The sequence below is a fragment of the Lissotriton helveticus genome, chromosome 1_1 (genome assembly GCF_964261635.1).
Source record: "Lissotriton helveticus chromosome 1_1, aLisHel1.1, whole genome shotgun sequence".
NCBI classification, from domain to species: domain Eukaryota; kingdom Metazoa; phylum Chordata; class Amphibia; order Caudata; family Salamandridae; genus Lissotriton; species Lissotriton helveticus.
The window spans coordinates 1,417,039,304-1,417,063,174 of NC_136057.1; the positions used below are offsets into that span (position 1 = coordinate 1,417,039,304).

General features: G+C 48.8%; 1 protein-coding gene across 1 annotated transcript in view; it reads right to left on the reverse strand.

Annotated features, from left to right (window-relative positions):
- The window catches only part of LOC144764134 (potassium channel subfamily T member 2-like), a gene marked incomplete at its 5' end in the record, with an annotated part of 1,271,238 nt that overhangs the window by 496,965 nt on the left and 750,402 nt on the right, over positions 1–23,871 (reverse strand). The gene's annotated exons all lie outside the window — the stretch shown is intronic.

Below are 23,871 nucleotides of genomic sequence, written 5' to 3' on the forward strand. Positions count from 1 at the left end.
CTGTTTGACACCGCCAGCCATATTAGTATGGGCCCAATCTGATGAATTTCCGTGGCGGCAATGCGCAATGCGGTCTTCAATTCGGGGCGCCCCTGCGGGCCCCCGGAGTGAAGGTGAAGTGGGGGGTGCACCCTTGCTGTGTGTTCTGGGGCTGGCCTGCAGTTTGCTGATTTAAACAAGGGGAGCTAAAGGGACTTTTCTGTGTGCTGTGTCCCCCTGCTTGAAAGAACTTTGCTGTGTGCTGTGTCCTGAAGTAACTTATCCCCAAGGGCCAGAGTAAAGCTGGCTCCCTGTTGTGGAAACTCAGGAACACAAACATTTCCAGGTGTGTCTCAGCAATGCTGTGTGCATGTGCTTTTTGCAGCCTGAGACCCTCGTAAGAATTGCCCTGTGATCGTAGGTACCAGGAATCCAAGTGAGTCTCAGCGACGCTGTGTGCATGTGCTTTGTGCAGCCTGAGACCTTAGTGAGGATCCTCCTGTGATTGTGTGCACCAAGAATCCAAGTGAGTCTCAGCGAGGCTGTGTGTGTGTTCTTGGTGCAGCCTGAAATCTCTGTGAGGATTGCCCTGTGATCGTGTGCACCCGGAACTCAAGTGCATCTCAGCGATGCCGTGTGCGTGTGCTCTTTGCAGCCTGAGACCCTCGTAAGGATTGCCCTGTAATCGTGGGCACCAGGAGGCCAAGTGAGTCTCAGCGACACTGCGTGTGTGTGGTTTGTGCAGCCCGAGAACTTTGTAAGGATCGTCCTGTGATCGTGCGCACCCGGAATCCAAGTGAGGCTCAGCAACGCTGTGTGCATGTGCTTTGTGCAGCCTGAGACCTTTGTGAGGATTGCCCTGTTATCATTTGCACCCGGAACTCAGAGGAGTCTCAGCGACGCTGGGTGCGCGTGCTTCGTGCAGCCTGAGACGTTTGTGAGGATTGCCCTGTGACCGTGCACTCCCAGAGCTCAAGTGAGTCCCAGTGGCACTGTCTGCGTGTGCCCTGTTGCAGCCTGAGATCTTCGTCATTGCCATTGGCTCGGACAGGAAGCCCCAGAGGAGCTGTGCTGCCGGTCTGAGCTGCCTTTGCCAAGGAGGGACCTCAAACCATCCCCATCGATTGGGAGGGGGGGGTCAAGTTCCACTGCTCAAATTAATGAAGTCGCATTGCAGGCCCATGTAGCGAGAAAGGAGAGTGAGGTCGCACCCCAAGGTAACGATCCCCCCCAGGTAACGCTCAGCAAGCGTGCGTGCGTGTGTTGCCGCCTGGGGCGGGGTGCGGGCTCAGAGAGACGCTCTCGGCCTTTCCCATTGCCTCTGCTCAAGCTCATATCGCGGCCCGTACTTGCCGAGGAGTGGCAGTACCGGGGCCGGAGTGTGGAGCTACACTTTTGCTACTATATTTTGGCAGTAGCTGACCTCGAGTCAGCAGGAGTGGCATAGAGACCGTCCCAAGCAACGTGATCGGTGCCGGAGTACAATATTTTGGTATTTTACGAACTACCTGATTGTTGCATTATGCACTGCATTATTTCTGCATAAAGGACTGCCTGACTGTTGCATTACGCATTGCATTATTTTTGCATAACGAACTGCATTATTTTGACATTACGAAGTGCCTGATTCTTGCATTATGAACTGCATAGGATTGCATTAGAACTGCATTGGATCATGGAGAATTGCTCATTACTACTGCAAGAACCTACAAGGGCTGGCCAGCCTAATAACCGGCCAGGTGAAATATTATAAATATGCATACATTGGATTTTTATTGGGTGGTCTCATCTTATATCTTTTTATATAAACTTATATTTATTTTTTTATGAACCTCATGTGGAGTCCATTTGTGGTGTCATCATTGGGTTACTGAGAGCGGGGTTGCAAATACTTTACACATTTGCCTTGGAGATAAGCCTGGCTGCTCATGCCAAGCTACCGCAGGGTCTATCTGAGAAGGTGTCCTTTCTTTCCCTGACTTAGAAGTAAGGGTCTCTCTTTGGACTAAGGTACCTACCTCAACCAACTAGAGACTTCCAGTTCTAACAACAATGGTTACACAAAGTGTGTACATTTGTTGGCATTCACATCCTGAAACACTCACTCCTTTCCCACAATAGTTTTGCTTGCATGGAAACCTTTCAGTGAGTAAATCACTTTATATGCCTGATATCGCTCCGAAAGTAGGGAAAAGACATGCCGCTACACATATGAGCCACCTCCTCACATCTTGAATTTTGCAAGAAGCTGAAGACCTACTTTTCAAGTAGTTTCACTCGGCCTTAGGTAGACTCACATCTGCTCAGCTCCAGGATAGCCTCGTGGGTGATAGTGCGCTCGAAAAATCTTGACAAATCTGCATAACATAACATTTGGCTCTCCCAGTTAATCTTACATGTGTAAATAGATTTTTGTTTGTCCCTCAGGACACAGTCACCCTATAGGTTAGCATGAGACCCTGGAACAGGCATGCAAACACTGTTGCAAAAGTGACATTCAGTATCCAGTCGCAGTATGACACTGTTGGAGGCCCTGAAAAGTGGCCCGAGAATCACTCGGGTCTAAGAGGAGTGCTGGAGCTTCAGTCCTTGTTCTGGATAGGAAGACAGTAGAGACCAGTAAATCCACATGGTTGAACCCAATACAGACATAGAGCCCGCCGTAGCGGGCTCTACTGACTATTAAAGGCCCGCTCCAGTGATAATGGCCCGAGCCGAAGGATAGGGCGCTTAACAAGGGAGTGGGCCTTTAATGGTCGGTAGAGACCACTATGGAGGGCTCTAAGGCTGTTAGAACATTCCACCCCTAGAGAGCAGAATGTTCTAATTAGTAAAACAAAGGCCTCACGGAGTCCGAGGGGACTGAAATCCTCTCTGGATGGGTGAGGCCTTTTGTTCACTAGAATGTTGGCGCTCCGGGCTTCTACCGGCCATTAGAAGTCCGGAGCACTCTTTTGTTTTCAACGGAGCTCCCAACATTCCAATGTTCTAATCAGTGTTAGAGAACTGGTCTTCCTCAAAGTCAATAGTGGACCAATGTCACCACTCCTGGGATCCAACAGTAAACTACCATCACACTGTATTTTTATTGTATTTTACAGCTAGAGGGGTGGGCATGCAAGGTCCTTTTCTGAGGGAGTGGTGAATAATGTTCTTCACATAAGCAAAAAGGATAATTTACTTACCTGTAATCCTAGTTCTCTTCCAGGGATATCCTCATCAAAGTCATAAGCACGTGAATATTCCTGCCTATGTGCGGGACCCCGGCAACACATCACATATATGTGAAAACTGGCTAACAGCCAGTGCCAGATCGCCTGGGATTCGAGAGACAGAGGGCGAGAGCGTGTTCCACCTTGTTTGTTCAACTAATACATGGGGGTTGTGTTGTCCGTTTGTACTAGGATCGATCCTGACTGAATTGACAACTGAAAAGCCTTGAGGGCTAGGTGAACTTCCCGCAGTTCCAGCATATTGATATGATACGTCTGCTCTCTGCTGGTCCATCTGCCCTGCATTTGCAGATGACCCAGATGCGCTCCCCAACCCTGAAGCAACACATCCATGATCAGGGATTGTTGTGGCAGAGGTTGATGGAAAGGTACTCCCACCAGAAGATTCTGTGGTTGCAGCCACCAGAGAATGGACTTCTTCGCTATGGGAGAGAGGAGAATCCGGTTGTTCCACTGACCTGAGGATTGATTCCATTTGTCCTCAAGATCTTGCTGCAACGGTCTCATCCTCAATCTGGCGTTGGGTATGAGAACAATGCAAGAGGCCATCGACCCCAGCAGAGAAGCCACCTGTCTTACTGATGGCTGATGAGCTTGGAGGATGATGTTGCCTTTGTCCCTCATTGATGACAATCTCTCCTCCGAAGGAAACACTTTTCCGAGGTTGGAGTTTAGGTTGGCGCCCAGATAGTGGAGTGATTGAGTTGGTTAGAGGACCGATTTGTCCAAGTTGACATGCAGGCCTAAGCACTGAAGGTGATCCAAGCAGATGTGAAGGTGTTTCTGCACCATGTGAGGAGATGATCCCTTCAACAGCCAGTAGTCCAGGTATGGATATACGAACAGGCTTTGGTGATGTAATGCTGCTGCTACTACTGCCATGCATTTTGTGAATACCCTCGGAGCTGAATTTAGGCCAAAGGGTAAGACTTGTTATGTTTTGTTCCCACCATGAACCGCAAGAACCTGCGATGTCGTGTTGTGATTGGAATGTGGAAGTATGCATCTTGGAGGTCCACCGAACTCATCCAATCGCCTTTCTTCAGATTTGGGAATATTTGATGGAGCGGCAACGTTCAAAACTTCTCCTTTTTTATGAACGTGTTCAGAGAACGCAGATCTAGAATTGGTCTGAACTTGTTTGGCTGGTCTTTTTTCTGAACAAGGAAATATCTTGAGTAAACTCCCTTTCCTGTCTGTGCAGGAGGGACCGCTTCTATTCCTAGTTTCTTGAGAAGGGTCGACACTTCCTGACGCAGGAGGTCTAGATGTAGATGAGAGTTTACCGGAGGAATATCTCTTGGGGACGCACAAAAGCATAGTGTGTACCCATTTTTTAGTATATTCAGCACCCACTGATCTCTGGTTATGTTGCACATCTCTTGAATGTAACTTGAGATACTTCCTCCCACTGGAGTGTGCAATGGTGCTAGAGGAAGCAAAAACTCATTGCTTCCCTGGAGATTTTGTTGTGGAGGAGGACTGCTGTTGATATCCTCCTCTTCCTCTCGAGGAATGACGGCCTTGGTACTGGGAGTTTCCCTGTTTATTTTGTGACCATTGAGGGGTTTGAACTCTCTGTTGGTAGTTTCTACGATTGTAGGGCCTGTATCGCCTCTTAAACTACTTTTTCTTCTCCAGGCCCACAGACTTTAAGGTGTCCAATGCGGCTTTCTTCCTTGACATTTCTTTGTCTGTGTGTGCACCAAACAGTGTAGTGCCAAAAAATGGGAGATTCAGGATGCGTTGTTGTGCCTCCGGTTTTAATGCTGTGAGGCGCAACCAGGAAGATCTTTGTGCACATGTGCCATGTGCATAAGAGTGAGCTGCCAGAGACGCACCATCTGCTGCAGTGCTGATTACCTGGTTGGCCACCAGAGCACATTCCTGGAGGATCTCAGAGAAGTCCTGTTGATCCTCCTTTGGGAGTTTTTCCTTGAAGCGCTCCAGTGAATCCCATCAGGACCTGTCATAACGGCCCAGCAGAGCCACAGCGTAGGACACTTGAAGAGAAGACGCTGAGGAGCCACAAGCCTTCCGTCCCCAAGAATCTTGTGCTCTACTCTCTTTATCCGGAGGAGCGGAGGAGGAAGATGCAACTGCGTGTGTCTTCTTCGCTGCTGCAATAATGACAGAGTCCGGAGGTGGATCAGATTTGAGGAAAAGAGGATCTGATGCAGCTGGCTTATATTTCTTTAGGATCCGAACTGGAGCTGCTTTGGTTGATGATGGAGCAAGGAAGATATCCATTACCGGCTTGATGATACCAGGGACCAAAGGAAGCAATGGCATAGCCGCAGACCTTTGATGGAGGGTCTCGAAAATGATGACCGTGGTTGTCTGAGGAGCTGACATGGTAATGCCCAGCTTTTGAGCTCCTCTGGTGAGAACATCATGAAAAATGTTCACATCATCAATAGGGGACACTTTGGAAGGAGGACTATCCGTCAGGGTAGGTGAGTAATCCCTTTTTGATAAGAGTGTCGAAGAGGAAGACTAAGATGGTGTACGCCGCCTCTTCCGATGTTCCTGAGTCGACCTGCATTCAGGGGATCTGCCTCAGTGTTCTCTGGCCCGAGTAGTGGGTGACCTGTCCACTTCCTGTACGAGACGTTGCAATGGTGATCTGTGCAGCGGACTGGAATAGTCCGTAGGCCGCTGAGTGTGACCTGCAGGCACTGCCTGCCAATGATGGAGAGGTTGGAGCCATCTGGGAGAGAGATGGATGGAAGGAGATCACTGTCCCCTTGGAGAACCTCTTGGCGGTGATATTAGAGGCTCCTGCGAATGAACAACAGAAGCACTGCATGTTGATGCAATCGCCGGAGGTGAGTTCCGAACAGAGTGAGAGGACTCTCTGCGGCTTCTGGAGCGTGATTGGAGTCTTGATGAGTGATGTAACGTCGATGGAGAGTGTCTCGACGTTGACCAGCTCTGTGTCACCATCACTGGTGAGTCCCTAGAACCCGATCGTCTCCTCGACATCGATCTTTCCGTGTGCTTCGGCGTTGTATGGAGTGACGTTGAATGTCTGGAGCCCATAGACCTCGCCTTCGACATTGAGCGTGCAGGAGACCTGATCTTTCTCTCGAAACTGACCATCTCCTAAAAGTCAGTGGAGTCGAGATCGGGGCACTTCTCGTCGTCGACGGAGACCGCCGTCTCGATGTCGAACAACGTTTGGTATATTTCACTCTTGGTCTCGACGTTGAATCCTTCAACGTCGTAGAGGATCGAGCCTTCATCTTTGAATGCCGCTTGGACGACGACGGAGGCGATGAGTGCCTAGCCTCAGGTGATGAGGCGTGTCTCGATGTTGACCGCCGCCTGGTTGACGGCAACGAACATCTGCTTTGATGCTGATCGCAGGGAGACCCGGCAACGGCAGAGCCTGTCTCGACGTCAAACGCAGAATAGACTGCGACGACGGAGATCTGTTTCTTGGCGCTGGGCGAGCCCGGACCAACAGAGAACGACTCCTTGATGCCAATCGTTGCCGGGTTGACGACGCGGAGGACTTGACATACCTATGTTCTCCGCCGATGACCGGTGTTCTCTCGACAGCGAGCCCGCCGTCGATGGTCTTCTCGACGACGTTTTTTGTTGCAGATGAAGAAATTTGAGGCGTCAAGCCCGATGCTGATGGAGAGCATACTGGAACTTACTTCTAGATGGAGTGGTGGCTCCTTCTTTCCACTTCTTCATCGGAGACCTGCCCCTAGAAGGAGATATTCTCTTCCCCGCCAGCCCATAGAGGCGAATCCTCTCCCTGTCTTTCAGAGTTCTCTTGGACAGCAGCTGGCAATGCTGGCAGGTCTTAGGATTATGTTCAGGAGGAAGGCATAGAATACAGACAGGATGGGAGTCTGTTTTAGCCTTCTTCTTGCCACAGGAATGGCAAGGCTCAAAAAGAGAGGGCATTTTTGACTGAAAAACAATGCTCAACTCTCTAAAAAACAGTAGAGAAATAAAAGGGTTTTGACAAAAAACTAGAAGTATTTTCTGACAGAAATCAGAAAAAGCTAGAGCTGCAGTACCCAGGGTCCTGACAGAAGGAGCCGGAAAGAATAACTGACCTAACTGTCATCCCTGAGGCATGATGGGAAGCTGGGGGTCATGGCTGCCTTAAAGGCAAGGTGCCAGTTTATTCTGTGTGTTTCTGTAGGTTAACTTTTGAGCTTTCTACACTAATGTTTCTACAATGTAGCCTATGTGCTGACAATGTTTTTTTCATTCTTCCTTGCAGGATTATGATTTCTGCTGTATAATAAAGCAATTTTCAAATGCTTTCTTTCTCCCTGCTTTATTTGAATGTATTTATGTACAAGGGAATTCCTTGCAACATTGCTCGGCATTACTATGGAAGGCTGCATTGTGTATTTTTATATATATACTAGCAGCCCGTCCCGACCTTGTCCGGGAGCATTCAGGCTTCCCCTACCCCTGCCTCCCCCGACATTGCCCAGCAGCCCATGCCCCCGCCCGCCCCGTCTGCCCCGACCCCCGCCTGCCCCGACATTGCCTTTCCTCAGCCGATCTGTTTTCCCGCCTGGCCTGACCCCCGCCTGTCCTGAGTCAATTGAGGTCGGACAAAATGTTCCACCCGTCACCTTGTTAGTCCCCGTCCCCCGCCTGCTCCAACATTGCCTTTCCTCAGCCGATCTGTTTTCCCGCCTGGCCCGACCCCCGCCTGTCCTGAGTCAATGGGGGTCGGACAGAAGTACGTGCAAAATGTTCCACCCGTCACCTTGTTAGTCCCCGTACCCCGCCTGCCCCGACCCCCGCCTGCCCCGACATTGCCTTTCCTCAGCCGATCTGTTCTGTTGTAGTCTGTTCCGTTGTAACTCCCCGTCCCCCGCCTGGCCCGAAACCCGCCTGCCCCGACATTGTCCCCGGAGCCTTACCTCAGCCTCCGCTCCTCAGTTCACCGCTCCTCGCCGCTCTGCTTCTCACCGCCTGTCCGCCGCCGCTCCTCCCCCGCGCCATGTCCGCCTCTCCGCTGCTCGTACCGCCGCTGGCCTGTCCGCTGCTCCTCACGTCACCGCTCCTCCCCCGCACCATGTCCGCCGCTCCTAGGACGCCGCTCCTCCCCGTGCTCCTGACGTGAGCACGCACGTCGCGGCCGGCGCTACTTTGGAGGGACTACTTTTTTTTTAATATAAATTTTGTAAATAACGTTTATTTTTTATATTTATATAGCCTATAACCATCTACACACCCTGACGATTTCAACGGTGTATCGGGTGTGTAGATTGGCGCCGTGGTTCCCGAATTTACCCGCCTCAGAGCCTGAAAGTTCTTACTTTATTATAGTAGTATAGATATGGATATATATATAGAGCTACATATATGGTTACACATATATGTGATGTGTTTCCGGGGTCCCGCACATAGGTGGGAATATTCATGTGCTTATGACTATTGATGAGGATCCCCTGGAAGAGAATGTCCATTCCCAGGTGTTCTCCCTCTTGATGGAGAGACATCTACACTTGGGGACAGCTTTAGCGCTGGTGGAGTACCCTGTGCGGCGGCCTCTTTTGAAGCCCCTCCATGACCTCCTTCGCCATGAATTCCCTCACTACCACACTCCAAGAATGCACTTCATCACTCCAAAGCCTCTCTCTGACACACATTTCATTATTTATAGTGCTACTCCCAGTTCACTCAAGATCACACTCAGTTCTGTGATCTGCATGGTACACGTTCTTTGCAGCAGGCACATTAACCCACTGCGCTACTTTATGATGAGTCAAAATTGCCACCACACAAAGTTCCATCTCTCACCAGCAGTAATATTAATCACCACAGTTATCTTGAAATTTTTTTTGTTGGCTGAAAACTGATGGATGCACAAGGAAGTTCACATGCTTTTAAACTACTTGTTATTTTTAAACACAGTACCCCCCGCCAAAGTAAGCGGCAGGTGCGGCTGCACCGTTTGCACTTCCCCACAGCTGATCACACTTGTACATCTCTTGTGCACAACCAGCATGTGACAGTCCATGGCAAGTGAACACTGAGCTAAATTTGGGATTGGTAGAGGCTTTGGAGTGATGAAGTGCATTGAAATCAAATCAAATCAGTGTAAATCCTCCTTTCCTACTCACCTTGGCCTGACCTTTGTCCCATTCTGGTCACCCATTTTCAGTCGTAAGCGCCAGGATGCCGTAGGGTGACAGTACGCGCTATATAAGTGTCAAATCAAATCAAATATTTCACCGTTGGTTTCCTCAAAATCATCCTGTGTCAAATACAATGCAATTGGATAGATTTTTAGAGAATTGTTTCTCTTCTGGAGTCAGAGCTCTACAGGAGTCGACTTCGGGATCCCATTGCTTGTGCACTATGGGATGAATCGTCATGCATGATTGATATCTTGCCTTTTGGACAGTCTGTGCAACAGCTGCGAACTGAGATTTTCCTCTTCCTGGACTCTTGCCAGGTGGATGTTACACATGACTGGCACTAGTCAATGGCTGTGGGGACAAGCAGCATTTTAGCAGGGGTGTGTGATTTGCATAATTTGCTTTCCCGTAATTTTATGAAGTTTTTCAAAAATTACGTGAAATAATTGGCACTATATTTTAGCACAAATTACCTCCTAGCAGCCAATTGGCATGCGAGGACTTATTTTGCACTAAAAAAATAACAGAGAAAATACAGGCATTGCAAACGGCAGCCGCTTGTGGTCTTGTCGTTTGCTTAGTTCCCGTGAACTTATGAGACATTTTTGCTGTGACTGCCTAATAATTATGTGGCATGTCAAAGGATCAAAATAAGCTTTATTCGGCTCTTTAGTTTAAAAACCATAAAAGCAGCAAAATGAAATGCATTTCATACAAAAATATCTCAAACAATACATGTCCTAATTAACATATGAATTAATATGTACCCAACTAAAATGGATTAACAAAAACTACTATTCAAAGATACACAGAATCCCCCCTGTTTCACCCGATGTTATGGTGGTTCGGTGCTTGTGGACCAGGATAAAAATCGTGCAGGTCCCAGATACAGATGGAACCATCTCCAAGTTTGGGTTTGGTAGATCTCAAATAGGGGGCAATGTTCCTATATTTAAATTTAATTAAGATCAGGTCCCCCGAAACATTTTTGGGTAAATGACCAAGCCACCCCACTCTTCTGACGCTCATTATCCCACCGTCTAGTGTAGATGGTAATGATCTATTGTTTTTGAGCCAAAAAATGGCTTTGTTCAGTAGATCCTGATGTAGCTCGCGTTTGCCCGGACTGAGAGGGGGGACCCCAGAGAGAACAGTTACGTATGGGGCAGCTTCGGGGGGTAAATCAATACGACGTCTTCTCTCAAGGGGGATCATATGAGCTCTATGTGGGGCATGTCCAGAGTTACAAGTCGCTTTTTTTCCAGTATGGATGGGTGGTATCGGAGGGGAGTTGCAAGTTTCAAGTATCCTGGGAGCATTGTTAGACCTTTCACGGGTGTTATGGTGAATATTAGAGGGAGTAACAGTATTACCAGTTGATGGGTATGACCCAATTACAGTTTTTTCGATTCTGCCCAACCTGTCTCCCAATTCATTTATCTTTGCTACCAATGGAGATAGAGCAGTGGTGAGCAGTCGCTCTATTTGGGCCAAGAGAGTCACTTGAAGGGGGGATGCGGAATCATTTGGACGAGTAAATGAGACTGGGTTGGGAGCAGGTAGAGAGGAGCTGCATTTATTGGATGGAGAAAGGGTTATAACGGGAGATGCCTGGGGAGAAAAATATACTAAATCAGTATCTCTGGCCGCTATGGGGGGTGTTATAAAATCTGGGTTATAGTTTGTGCCACAGAGGTCGTTCAGCTCTTCCCAGATAGACATTATAGTTTGTAGACTGGGTCCGGACCACAACAGTAAGAAGTTAAAAGGATGGAAGCTAACTGTACCTTATACTATGATGGAACCAAGAGTGGTGGCCCGTCCCGGCCTCTTTGTGCCTCTGAGGGCCACAGAGGGCCCACCCTTTGCCCGGGCTTGGCGCGGCCCCGCGCGCTCCCGCGATGCGGGAGGGGCTGCTGGGCTTTAAGCGCCTCCAGGCGCGGAAGTCCGGGGACCACGGAAGTCGGCGTCCCAGGGGATCCTGGGTAGTGTAGTTCTACCCAGCGGCCGCGTTTGCCTGCGGCGGCTGGGGACCACACGCGCTGTCACCCGGTAGGTGCAAAGTGCCCCCAAGGTCTGGTGAGTGCCCCGCTCCGCCGGAGGGGCTGCTGGGCTTTAAGCGCCTCCAGGCGCGGAAGTCCGGGGACCACGGAAGTCGGCGTCCCAGGGAATCCTGGGTAGTGTAGTTCTACCCAGCGGCCGCGTTTGCCTGCGGCGGCTGGGGACCACACGCGCTGTCACCCGGTAGGTGCAAAGTGCCCCCAAGGTCTGGTGAGTGCCCCGCTCCGCCGGAGGGGCTGCTGGGCTTTAAGCGCCTCCAGGCGCGGAAGTCCGGGGACCACGGAAGTCGGCGTCCCAGGGGATCCTGGGTAGTGTAGTTCTACCCAGCGGCCGCGTTTGCCTGCGGCGGCTGGGGACCACACGCGCTGTCACCCGGTAGGTGCAAAGTGCCCCCAAGGTCTGGTGAGTGCTGTACCCTTATATTTAAGTCTTTGTCTCGTGTTATAACAATATTAAAAACGTCTTTAAGACGAAAACCAGGTTCGATATTCGAAAACTACACTGTTCCCTTATATTTAAGTCTTTGTCTCGTGTTATAACAATTTTAAAAACGTCTGTAAGACGAAAATCAGGTTCGATATTCGAAAACTAACATTTTGCAAAAAATGTAAGGAACGGAAAAACCAAACAACCCTACAACTGTGGCGCCGCGACACTACAGAGGGATTACGATCTGGGATGTCTCGGTATAGGCAAAAGCGACCGCCCAGGAAACAACACAAATGTTACCGCACCAGAAGAAATGTGGCATGTCATAATAGCGTAATTTTAATTTCAGGAATTCTGCATAATAAATGTGATGCGAAATTTCCAAAAGTACAGTGAGATTACATCACAGTAAAAGAAGTTTTAGCCGGACCTACTTATTTGTTGCAGGAGCACTGACAAATACAGCAAAAAAGCAAATACAGACAAGACACAGAAGCCACTGCTCTCTCAAATACGGTTAGAACGGTGAGCACACAAGGCCCAGGTAACAGTGCATACGTGGGGAAGAGAATCTACCTGTTCAGGTGTAGTTTAGGGCCATGGTTTCTATTGTAAATGGGTACTGAAAGGTGGAGGCAAATCGTACCTCCAAACACATACCGCCTCAATATTTCAGCTGCTATACTGTGGTAACCTAATATCCCCTACTCGATAATCTATATAAATATGCTAGAACCAGACTGAAGTATTTCAGTCAACAGTGGCTGCATAGGAAACTAATTTGAGACTTTACTTCTGAAATAGCTCTTATGCATGCTAGGTGGGTACGAGTGCCTCTCTCTTCTTTGGGGTGGCAGAAGTCAGATAAGGCTGTGCAGTGTTCAAGGCCTGAGACACACTCCCTGATTAAATATGGGGCTCTGAGTCCCAAGCTGGAAAGCTTGTAAGGTTTTTATTGACATACTGCTTTTTGTTTATCATAATAACTGTAATCACAGTGTGAACACTGTGAGCACAATCATCCCAAGAGGGAGCTATTGGCACAGCATTGGCAGAGACTCCTATTTCGAAGAAGAGTTTACATATAAATTGAAGAGCCCATTTATTCAGAGGACTCCGATATTTCAACAACACACTCCAAGTGATTTTGCCACTCTGGCTTTTTCAAAGTGCGGCTGTATAAGTCACGGGACTATTTTATGGTAATCACTCTGTGTTCCCTCTGTTTCTTTGGGAATTCATTCCTTTACAGTTTAAAGCACCCATTTTTCTGTATTACATCCTCAAACTTAATTAAACGGAGTACTCAATAATATTTTAACAGGAAAAAAAACTCCATGCTATACCATCTCATTTTATATAAATGTGTTTAAATAGCAATATTGTGTGTGCTATATGTAAAAGGCCATGGCCCGTCCCCCTATTACATAAAATGCATTGCCTCAAATCTTCAAACCAACACCACATATATACCTTTCCACACATGAGGCAATCTATAAACATACATAAATAAAATTGGTGTATATCAAATACACCAATTGGTGTATATCAAATGCACCAACAAATGTCATTACTCAACAGAAATCCTTATCCGCAGATGCTCAGCAATAATCATTAATGTGAAATTATACGATTAATAGAAAAATATGATTTTCGTCTCTTTATCATCCAGTCCATGTGGGAATCACATGTTCAGTTCAATAAAAAACAAGCATTGGAAATGCAATAGGGCTCGCATTAGGAAAGTTTGGGCTATTGGTCTTATAAATGATTTTTTTTATTTATGTGTTATTTTTTAAAATAGCTAAATTAATAGCTTTGTCATTTACAATGCCAATAGTTATAACTTTCGCAAACACGTATAGCATTTATAATGCAACATGTTGTGTATTTACGTGACTTAGATGTATTGATATTACAAATAACAATGGCAAAGTCAATAGCTTAAACTTTTGTAAATAAATTTTGTGAAGATTATGTTCAGTGTTTTTTATTGTGACGAAAATCCAAGAACAGAAGTGAAATATTTACATTTTTTTGTGATTTGTAATAAAGCATGAAAGCTTGAAAACAGCTTGAAACATTGAAAGAACATATTTGAACCAGTGATGCAGTGGTTGTGCTGAGTGATGCTGTGGTTGCGCTGAGTGATGCTGTGGTTGCGCTGAGTGATGCTGTGGTTGCGCTGAGTGATGCTGTGGTTGCGCTGAGTAATGCTGTGGTTGCGCTGAGTAATGCTGTGGTTGCGCTGAGTGGTGTGTGCAACGTTGGAGCTTAGTGGGTGCATTGATGGAGCTGTGTGGTGGGTGTATCGGTGGAGCTGTGTGGTGGGTGCATCGGTGGAGCTGTGTGGTTGGTGCCTCGGCGGAGCTGTGTGGTGGGTGCATCGGTGGAGCTGGGTGGTGGGTGGATCTGTGGAGCTGTGTGGTGGGTGCATCGGTGGAGCTGTGTGGTGGGTGCATCGGTGGAGCTGTGTGGTGGGTGCATCGGTGGAGCTGTGTGGTGTGTGCCTCGGCGGAGCTGTGTGGTGGGTGCATCGGTGGAGCTGGGTGGTGGGTGATCTGTGGAGCTGTGTGTTGGGTACATCTGTGGAGCTGTGTGGTGGGTGCCTCGGTGGAGCTGTGTGGTGGGTGCCTCGGTGGAGCTGTGTGGTGGGTGCATCGGTGGAGCTGTGTGGTGTGTGCCTTGGTGAAGCTGTATGGTGGGTGCCTCGGTGGAGCTGTGTGGTGGGTGCATCGGTGGAGCTGTGTGGTGGGTGCATTGGTGGAGCTGTGTCGGTGGAGCTGTGTGGTGGGTGCATTGGTGGAACTGGGTGGTGGGTGCATCATTGTAGCTGTGTCGGTGGAGCTGTGTGGTGGCTGCATCGGTGGAGCTGTGTGGTGGGTGCCTCGGCGGAGCTGTGTGGTGGGTGCATCGGTGGAGCTGTGTGGTGGGTGCCTCGGTGGAGCTGTGTGGTGGGTGCCTCGGTGGAGCTGTGTGGTGGGTGCCTCGGTGGAGCTGTGTGGTGGGTGGATCGGTGGAGCTGTGTGGTGGGTGCATCGGTGGAGCTGTGTGGTGGGTGCATCGGTGGAGCTGTGTGGTGGGTCCATCGGTGGAGCTGTGTAGGTGGAGCTGTGTGGTGGGTGCATCGGTGGAGCTGTGTGGTGGGTGCATCGGTGGAGCTGTGTGGTGGGTGCATCGGTGGAGCTGTGTCGGAGGAGCTGTGTGGTGGGTGCATCGGTGGAGCTGTGTGGTGGGTGAATTGGTGGAGGTGTGTGGTGGGCGCATCGGTGGAGCTGTGTGGTGGGTGCATCGGTGGAGCTGTGTAGGTGGAGCTGTGTAGTGGGTGCATCGGTGGAGCTTAGTGGGTGCATTGATGGAGCTGTGTGGTGGGTGTATTGGTGGAGCTTAGTTGGAGCATCGGTGGAGCTGTGTGGTGGGTGTATCGGTGGACCTGTGTGGTGGTGCCTCGGTGGAGCTGTGTGGTGGGTGCATCGGTGGAGCTGGGTGGTGGGTGCATCTGTGGGGCTGTGTGGTGGGTGCATCGGTGGAGCTGTGTGGTGGGTGCATCGGTGGAGCTGTGTGGTGGGTGCATCTGTGGAGCTGTGTGGTGGGTGCATTGGTGGAGCTGTGTGGTGGGTGCATCGGTGGAGCTGTGTGGTGGGTGCCTCGGTGGAGCTGTGTGGTGGGTGCATCTGTGGAGCTGTGTGGTGGGTGCATCGGTGGAGCTGTGTGGTGGGTGCCTCGGTGGAGCTGTGTGGTGGGTGCCTCGGTGGAGCTGTGTGGTGGGTGCCTCGGTGGAGCTGTGTGGTGGGTGCCTTTGCGGAGCTGTGTGGTGGGTGCATCGGTGGAGCTGTGTGGTGGGTGCCTCGGTGGAGCTGTGTGGTTGGTGCATCAGTGGAGCTGTGTGGTGGGTGCATCGGTGGAGCTGTGTGGTCGGTGCATCGGTGGAGCTGTGTGGTCGGTGCATCGGTGGAGCTGTGTGGTGGGTGCATCAGTGGAGCTGTGTGGTGGGTGCATCGGTGGAGCTGTGTCGGTGGAGCTGTGTGGTGGGTGCATCGGTGGAGCTGGGTGGTGGGTGCATCGTTGAAGCTGTGTGGTGGGTGCATCGGTGGAGCTGTGTCGGTGGAGCTGTGTGGTGGGTGCATCGGTGGAGCTGGGTGGTGGGTGCATCGGTGGAGCTGTGTGGTGGCTGCATCGGTGGAGCTGTGTGGTGGGTGCATCGGTGGAGCTGTGTCGGTGGAGCTGTGTGGTGGGTGCATCGGTGGAGCTGGGTGGTGGGTGCATCGGTGGAGCTGTGTGGTGGCTGCATCCGTGGAGCTGTGTGGTGGGTGCTTCCGTGGAGCTGTGTGGTGGGTGCATCTGTGGAGCTGTGTGGTGGGTGCATCTGTGGAGCTGTGTGGTGGGTGCATCGGTGGAGCTGTGTGGTGGGTGCCTCTGTGGAGCTGTGTGGTGGGTGCATCGGTGGAGCTGTGTGGTGGGTGCATCGGTGGAGCTGTGTCGGTGGAGCTGTGTGGTGGGTGCATCTGTGGAGCTGTGTCGGTGGAGCTGTGTGGTGGGTGCATCGGTGGAGCTGGGTGGTGGGTGCATCGTTGGAGCTGTGTGGTGGCTGCATCGGTGGAGCTGTGTGGTGGGTGCATCGGTGGAGCTGTGTGGTGGGTGCCTTGGTGGAGCTCTGTGGTGGGTGCATCGGTGGAGCTGTGTGGTGGGTGCCTCGGTGGAGCTGTGTGGTGGGTGCCTCGGTGGAGCTGTGTCGGTGGAGCTGTGTGGTGGCTGCATCGGTGGAGCTGTGTGGTGGGTGTCGGCGGGGTTCCCGAAAATAATCGCATGTCTTTGTTTCGTGCTGTCTAATTCCTTCCCCAGCTTCCCCCTGAATCTAAAGCAAGGCCCAAAAGAAAAGAATTCTGTGCGTTTGAATTGATCTTTAAAAGTATAAAGCGGCAGAGCTTTGATAAAATATGAGGGTTAGAGAAAAGAGAACGTAAAGTATGCAAAGGAGCTGATGAAACATTTGTTTTAAATATTTCTGTTTATTTATTGGTTTATACAGAAGACGTTGTATACGGCTTAATATCCAATAAAAAGTGTTATTAAAAAAAAAAAGCCAATCACTGCATTCTGAGAATTGCAGTTATCGTTCAGTTCAAATGTACCAATTGCCCGAGCTGACTCGAATACCCAGTAATGTGCGATTGAAAAGCCCTGCATTGGAAACATTGAGTCATCTGGTGACTAAACGATGTGGTTTACGGTTAGAGCGACCGACTTTAAAGCTGAGGAAACAGGTTCGAGTCGGGTGGAGGCTCAAACATCCTGTGATCCTGCGCAAATGCAAATCACTTAATCTCCCGTGTATAAATATGAAAGTAATGCAACTGGTCCTCATGTTAAGCGCTTTGATACCTTCGGGTCGAGTCAGCGCTATATAAAACTGCAAACAACAAAATGCTGGTGAGATCCGCAAAAATCTTAATCCTGTTCTGATGTGGAAGGTCGATAAGCACATAGCTTCAATTTCACTAAAACGGATATCCTTGTGTGTAAGGCGGCCTGCCGTGAACGCTTGTTTAGTGGGCTGAGTTTTGACAGCTCATCTGCAACTAGGCCTGTTGTATCGTAAAGGTATATATCTAGCGTTTACTTCTCTACGTGAGGCGTTGAAGTGCTTAGCGCTGGGCAGTACAGTGCGCCGGAACGCCAGATTGGTTGGCAATCAGTGGTTATCAGTTAGTGGGATTAGCTTTTTGCTCCTCGGGAAGACGTTCCAATGCTCCACTTCTTTTGCAGTAGATTAAAATAATAGCCGCTTTATTGGAGTTTGGGGGTTGGGTGGATTATGTGAGATTAATGCACAAACCCGAGGAGATTATGTTGTGCTAGGTTGCAGCGGTAGCACTTTCACCGGAGAGGCTATGGTCTTTGAAATTTCGTGTGGATAACTTGCAGACGCACAATAATAGGAGTTTACGGCAAAAGATGCATGGGATAGGGAGAAATAATAAGGGGTCTTGTAGAGGCTAGACAATAGACATATGAGGGGTGAGAATGCTAAGGAAGGAGTAATCTAGGCAGAGGCGGGGAAGGGGCTGATCAGGGTTGGCGGGTAAGGAGGAAAATGACTAGGAAGAGAGCATAAAAGGAGACACGGCCGTGAAACTGAAAGTACGGCCGGCCGGCCGTGAATAATTAGGGGATGAGCGCACGCTGAGAAGCTGCCTTTGATGTGGTAATGCGAGGCAGGCAGGCAGGCGGCTGGTGGCATTGTGCACGCGCTTTTTAGGGTTTGTGCTTGCGCAATGACCTAAAAAGCACATGCACTGCAAGGAATCGCCATTGGAATCATGCTTGGTTAAACCCTGGATAAGTCGCTATAGAGCTTCGCCAGCTATGCGCTATGCGCATCAGCAGGCGAGCCCTAAAAATCACTACCTTATAGCACAACTTCTGGCTAATTCATTTAAAGGACTGAGGAGTCACTCGTAGCACTCCACAAAAGGAGACGTGCCCTGGATCACTCATATGTACCACTGAAAATAGTTGAGCTACTTTGTATCTTAAATGATTGTTCACATTTCTGGCTTGCACTTCCTAGGTACAACTGGACCATGTTCACAACCATAGATAGTATTTAAAAGACTGAAAGGTACCTGACAACTGGATGGCGTAAGACAGCCTGTCCAACCACCGCATCCTCTTGACATGTAGATTGAAGGTAGTAATGTCTCGTGAAAGTGTGGACATTTTTCCATGTCACAGCACAGCAGATATTTTCTAGAGTAACTCCAGCAAACAACGCTGTAGACGCTGCCACAGTTCTTGTGGAGTAGGCTTTGACTTTCCTTAGCAATGGCCTGTTAGTCTTGTCATGACAGAAATGGATTGTAGATGCTATCCATCTGGCAATTGTGGCTTTTGTGACTGCAGTTCCCAGAGTAGCTTGTCCATAAGCCACAAACAACTGGTCGGATTTTCTAAAGGTTTTTGTTCTTTGTAGGTAGAACTTTAAACATCTTTTGATGTCAAGAGAATGTAAGGTTCTTTCCGCTGGTGTAGACGGATTTGGAAAGAAAGTCAGTAATCTCACTGGTTAATTGAGGTGAAACTGCGATGGCACTTTAGGTATAAATGTAGGATTAGTCTGGAGGGTCACATAATCCTAAGAGAAATGTAAAAATGGGTCCTTTATAGTGAAAGCTTGAATTTCACTCACTATTTTAGCAGATGTTAGAGGTAAAAGTAAAGCAACTTTCCACGTGAGAAACTTGAGCTCGGCCTTGTGGATGGGCTCGAATGGATGTTTCATTAACTGCGTGAGGACAGTGTTAAGTTCCTACTCCGGTGGAGGAGGCCGCACCGGAGGAAATGCTCGGAAAAGACCTCTCACGAATTGTATGATTAATGTGGATGAACACAAAGAAGGAAGCTTAGCACCTTTTCGGAATCTGGAAAGTGCGGCTAAATGGACTTTAACTGATGAAAAAGTAAGTCCAGACCTAGCCAGATGTAGCAAATAAGGGAGAATTTGTTCCACAGGAGCTTCTATCGGGTGATCCTTGTTTGCTTTACACCAACAGCAAAACCTCTTCCATTTTAGACGGTAAGTCTTAATTGTGCTCTGAGCTCGTGATTTAGTTAAGATGTCACGACAGTCACAAGGGTTGTCAAGGTCCTTGAATTCTAGGAAATCAGGAGTCATGCATGTACATTTAGAGACTGAGGGTCCGGGTGAACCACCTGCCCTTTGTTCCTCGTTAACATTGTGGGTGTTGAAAGAAGATGGATCGGCTGGTCCTGGGATTGTAACAGCAGTTCTTGGAACCAGTACTGACGTGGCCACCGGGGTGAAATCAGGATGAGATGGTAGCCCTCCGATTTCATCTTGCGTTAACACCCTTGGGATTAGTGGTATTGGGGAAAAAGCCTAAACACAAATCCCTGACCATCGCATGGATAGGGCATTCCCCCTTGATCCCTGTTGAAGATATCTGCTGGCGTAATATCGGCATTTCTTGTTGTGCTTCGTTGTGAACAAATCTAATGTCAGCTTGCCCCAAGTTTGGAATACTTTGTTCGCTTGAGTGTGCTCTAGCTCCCACTCATGACAGTCCGATAGGGACCTGCTGAGCCTGACCGCCAGGGTTTTGTGGAGGCCTCTGACATGTTCCGCTTTGAGGGTTATGTTGTGAAGTGTAACCCATTCCCACAATTCTTGAGCTTCTTTTGACAAAGTTGCCGATCTTGTCCCTCCTTGCTTGTTCATGTAAAACATGCTGATGGTATTGTCGGTTCGAACCAATACCGATGAACCCGCAATCCTTGGAAGGAAAGCTTGCAGGGACAGAAAAATTGCTCGAAATTCCAGGCTGTTGATATGTTGTTGTCTGTACTCTTGAGACCACTTGCCTTGCATCTTTAAATCCTGGCGATTACCTCCCCATCCTTCAATGGAGGCATCTGCTGTCAGAACAAAATCTGGGACATCCTGTATGAAAGTGAGTCCTTCTGCTAGATTGGCTATCTGTGAACACCAATGTAGAGCGTTTACCATGCGATGTTTAGGATGGATTGGGTTGTGGAAGTAAGCATCTTCCATGTCCAGAGAAGCCATAAAATCTCCCTCGTTTAGGCAACCTAGGATCTCTGAAAGTGTGACCATGCAAAATCCTTGTTTTTGAGGAATCTGTTCAGGTTGCGAAGGTCTAGGATCGGCCGCCATTCCCCTGATTTCGTTTTGATCTGGAAAAAACGAGAATAGAAACCTGTCCGTTTCTGATGTGCTGAGACCTTCTGTATAGCATTCTTGAGGAGCATTGTTAAAGCTTCCTTGAATAATAAGTGAAGACGAGGTGAAGGGGGTCCCTTGGGCGGAGTGGTAGGTGGCTTGGTGACAAATTCTAGGGTATGACCGTTGTTCACCAGGTCTAGAACCCATTGATCGGAGGTAATTTCTCACCACTTGTCCACAAATGTTGAAACTTTTGCGCCCACGGGAATGGTAAGAGGTGCGATTGGGCCCTGCGGAGATCACTGTTTTCTGTTAGCGTCTTGCTTGATTTTGCAATCATTTCTGACCTCCCTGGTGAAAGAAACCAGCCGTATTGGATTGCCGATATGAAGATTGGTAATTCTGTCTATATTGGGGCTGGTATTTTCTGCTGTGTTTGGTATCCTCCTCTAAAGGGAAAACCCCGCCCCCTCGTGCCTCTGAAGGTTCCACGTTTGTATTGCAATGAGCCCAAGGATCTTGCAGTATCCGTATCGGTTTTTATTGCCTGGAGGGCTTCATCAAAGTGTTTTCCGAACAAGGATTCACCATCGTAGGCCATGTCCAATATTTTTGTTTGGACTTCCAGTCTGAAAGTGGTGGCTTTAAGCCAACCCTGGCATCTGAGTACTGCCTCCCCAGCTAGTTGTCTGAAATTTGTATTAACAATGTCCAGGGCACAATCTATTGTTTCAGATGCCGCACGTTCTCCCAATAGTAAGATTTTCCGTGCTTCCTGTCTTCTGTCCTCAGGAATGAAGTCAATGAGCTCAGCCATATCTAACCACATTTGACGGTCATAACACCCTATGATCGCTAGGGAGTTTGCTGCCCTGATGGAAGCAGCTGCCATAGTTGAAAACTTCTTCCCAATCAGATCTTTGTCCGGTGGTGAAGTAATGGGTGTTGCTGGGTTCTTAGATCTTTGTTGGGCAGCCTGGGAGATGACGGAATCTGGCCGAGGGTGTCCAATGAGACAGGATGGACTATTGGCCGGAGCATGATACTTCTTATCTATCCTTGGAAGCACTGCAGGCACAGATGCAGGAGTTTTCTAGATCTTGATACCCTCGTTCCATATATAATCAATTATAGGAACGGCCCTGGTAATTTTTCTAGATTCCTCTTTAAAATCGTGAAGGAAACATTCTGTTTGTTCAACAGTGACCGGTAGTTGAAATCAAGCAGCTGCTCGCTGCATGAGATTGTGAAATCTTCCTATATCCTCTGGTGGCGAATCAGATGGCAGAGGAGTCCGTGGTGAAGGCATAGGGATAATGTAAGAATCCCAAGGATCAACATGAGGGTTTTCTGGCAAATCACCTTCTTCAACTTCCTCATCAGAGGATGTGTCTTGACCCTGATGAGGGTCTGGGGGTTGTTGTTTCTGAGAAGGTTCTGGAAATTGAGGCGTTGGGACCGGCGCCTCAGGTGGAGGTAAAGGATCCGGAACCGTCACAGGAGGAGGTGGGGTTTGTGGAATAACCTGCTGCGTGGGAAACCGCTGTCTATAATCTGCAAGCATGGCTTGCAAGTCCTGAATAAGATTTGGAGGCAGATGGTTGGTCTCAGACTGACGAGCTTGACTATGATATACTGTATGATGCGGAATGACAATGTCCTCTTGATAATATTGTTCATTATAATCCTCCTCCTCCTCGTCATCTTGACATTTGATGTGCAGCTCAGGATGATGAGCTATACCAAATGGTCCTTCTTCTTCCTCATCATCATTATCATCATCTTCTTCCTGTGCATATGTTTCTAGGAGATGTGACGGAGTAAGAGGTGAGATATTGCAATAGTCATGTCTTTGAAATGTTTTGAGTTGAAAGCTCCTAGAAGGAACAGGCGTTGAATGAGATGGAACCACAACCAAAACCTTAAATGGAACAGGTAAAACCACTGTTGATGGTATGGCCGTCGACGGGCTCTCCGTCAATGGACTTCTTGTCGGCGGGCTGTTTGCTAGTGTTGTCGACAGGGTCATCGTCGACGGGTTCATCGCTGACAGGCTCAACGTCGACGGGTTCATCATCGACAGACTTGGCATCTTCGTCGATGGGACAGTCGTTGACGGGACAGTCCTCAACGGCGGAGTAGGCAACCGTGTCTTCGTCGACGATACATCTCTCCTTGACGGTGGAGGCTTTGTCTACGGTACTTTCGTCGACGTGTGCTTTGATGATGACTTCGTCGATGGAGCCTTCGTCGATGATTCTTCGTCGACTGTCTTTTTTGACAAGAGAGTAATCGTCGTCAACTGTATAGGAGATGTGATAGATGTAGTAGAGATAGTGTCCGTCGATGAAGGAGCAGAAGAAGTGACAGAAATTGTCGAAGAAGGAGGGACAGCCAGAGATTTTAAGAGGCTTTTACTCACTGTTTTAGTAGATAGTTTCTTAGAGTCCTTGAGAGCAGAAGTCTGAGGAGACTGCGCAGACCCAGAGGAGGCTAAGGGAGACCTCTGAGAAGGGCCAGAAGTAGAGTGGGAGGATTTTAGATGTTTTCTCCCCTCACTTGAAGAACTGTCCTGTGATCCAGCTCTCTTGCTCAAAGTTGAGGCTCTATCATCATCTTCAGCCGAAGAAGATTTAAGCAAAAACAGGACTCTTGCCTCCCTATCCCTGAGTGTTTTAGGAGGGAAGGTACGGCAAATTTTGCAATCTTTGCCTCGTGTTTAGGGTAGAGGCAGTAGATGCAGTCCTTATGTTGGTCGTCAACATGGACTCTCTTCTTGTCGCAGGTACCTAAAAGGATAGTTTCCTAATTTAGAGTGCTGAGTCCGGCTGTCCAATTAGGCAACCCTGCAAGTCTGTTCATTTCAAACGCTTTTATTTAAATAAAAAAAAAATCATAACGGACTGTCAGTTTACCTGCATATTTGACGGGACGGTTCTACAAATGTTTTTTTCATATAGCACGACTTTAGTGAAGGTGACAGTCCAAGGCCCCGCTTTGAAGCCAGGAGGCAGTGCAAGACACAAATCCCTGCCCCTCAGATTTCTGATTCCCTGGGAGCTGTGCTGACTGGCTGCAAAGCATGCGAGTGCTGTCATTCCCAGGCAGCCAAGTTAGGCTGCGCAAGGCTTGCTTTTCATTGCAGGGCCTGGAATTACTCTCCTACAGAGGGCGTCAGTGACGGTGGCCCCGGAAGATGAAACAAGCATTGGCATAGCCAACAGGTCTCGCCTTTGGGACCTTCTAAGTGTTTAGCCATGGAACAGTTGATCTGCATAACTAAATACTTATAAGGTCCCAAAGGCGAGACCTATTGGCTATGCCAATGCTTGTTTCT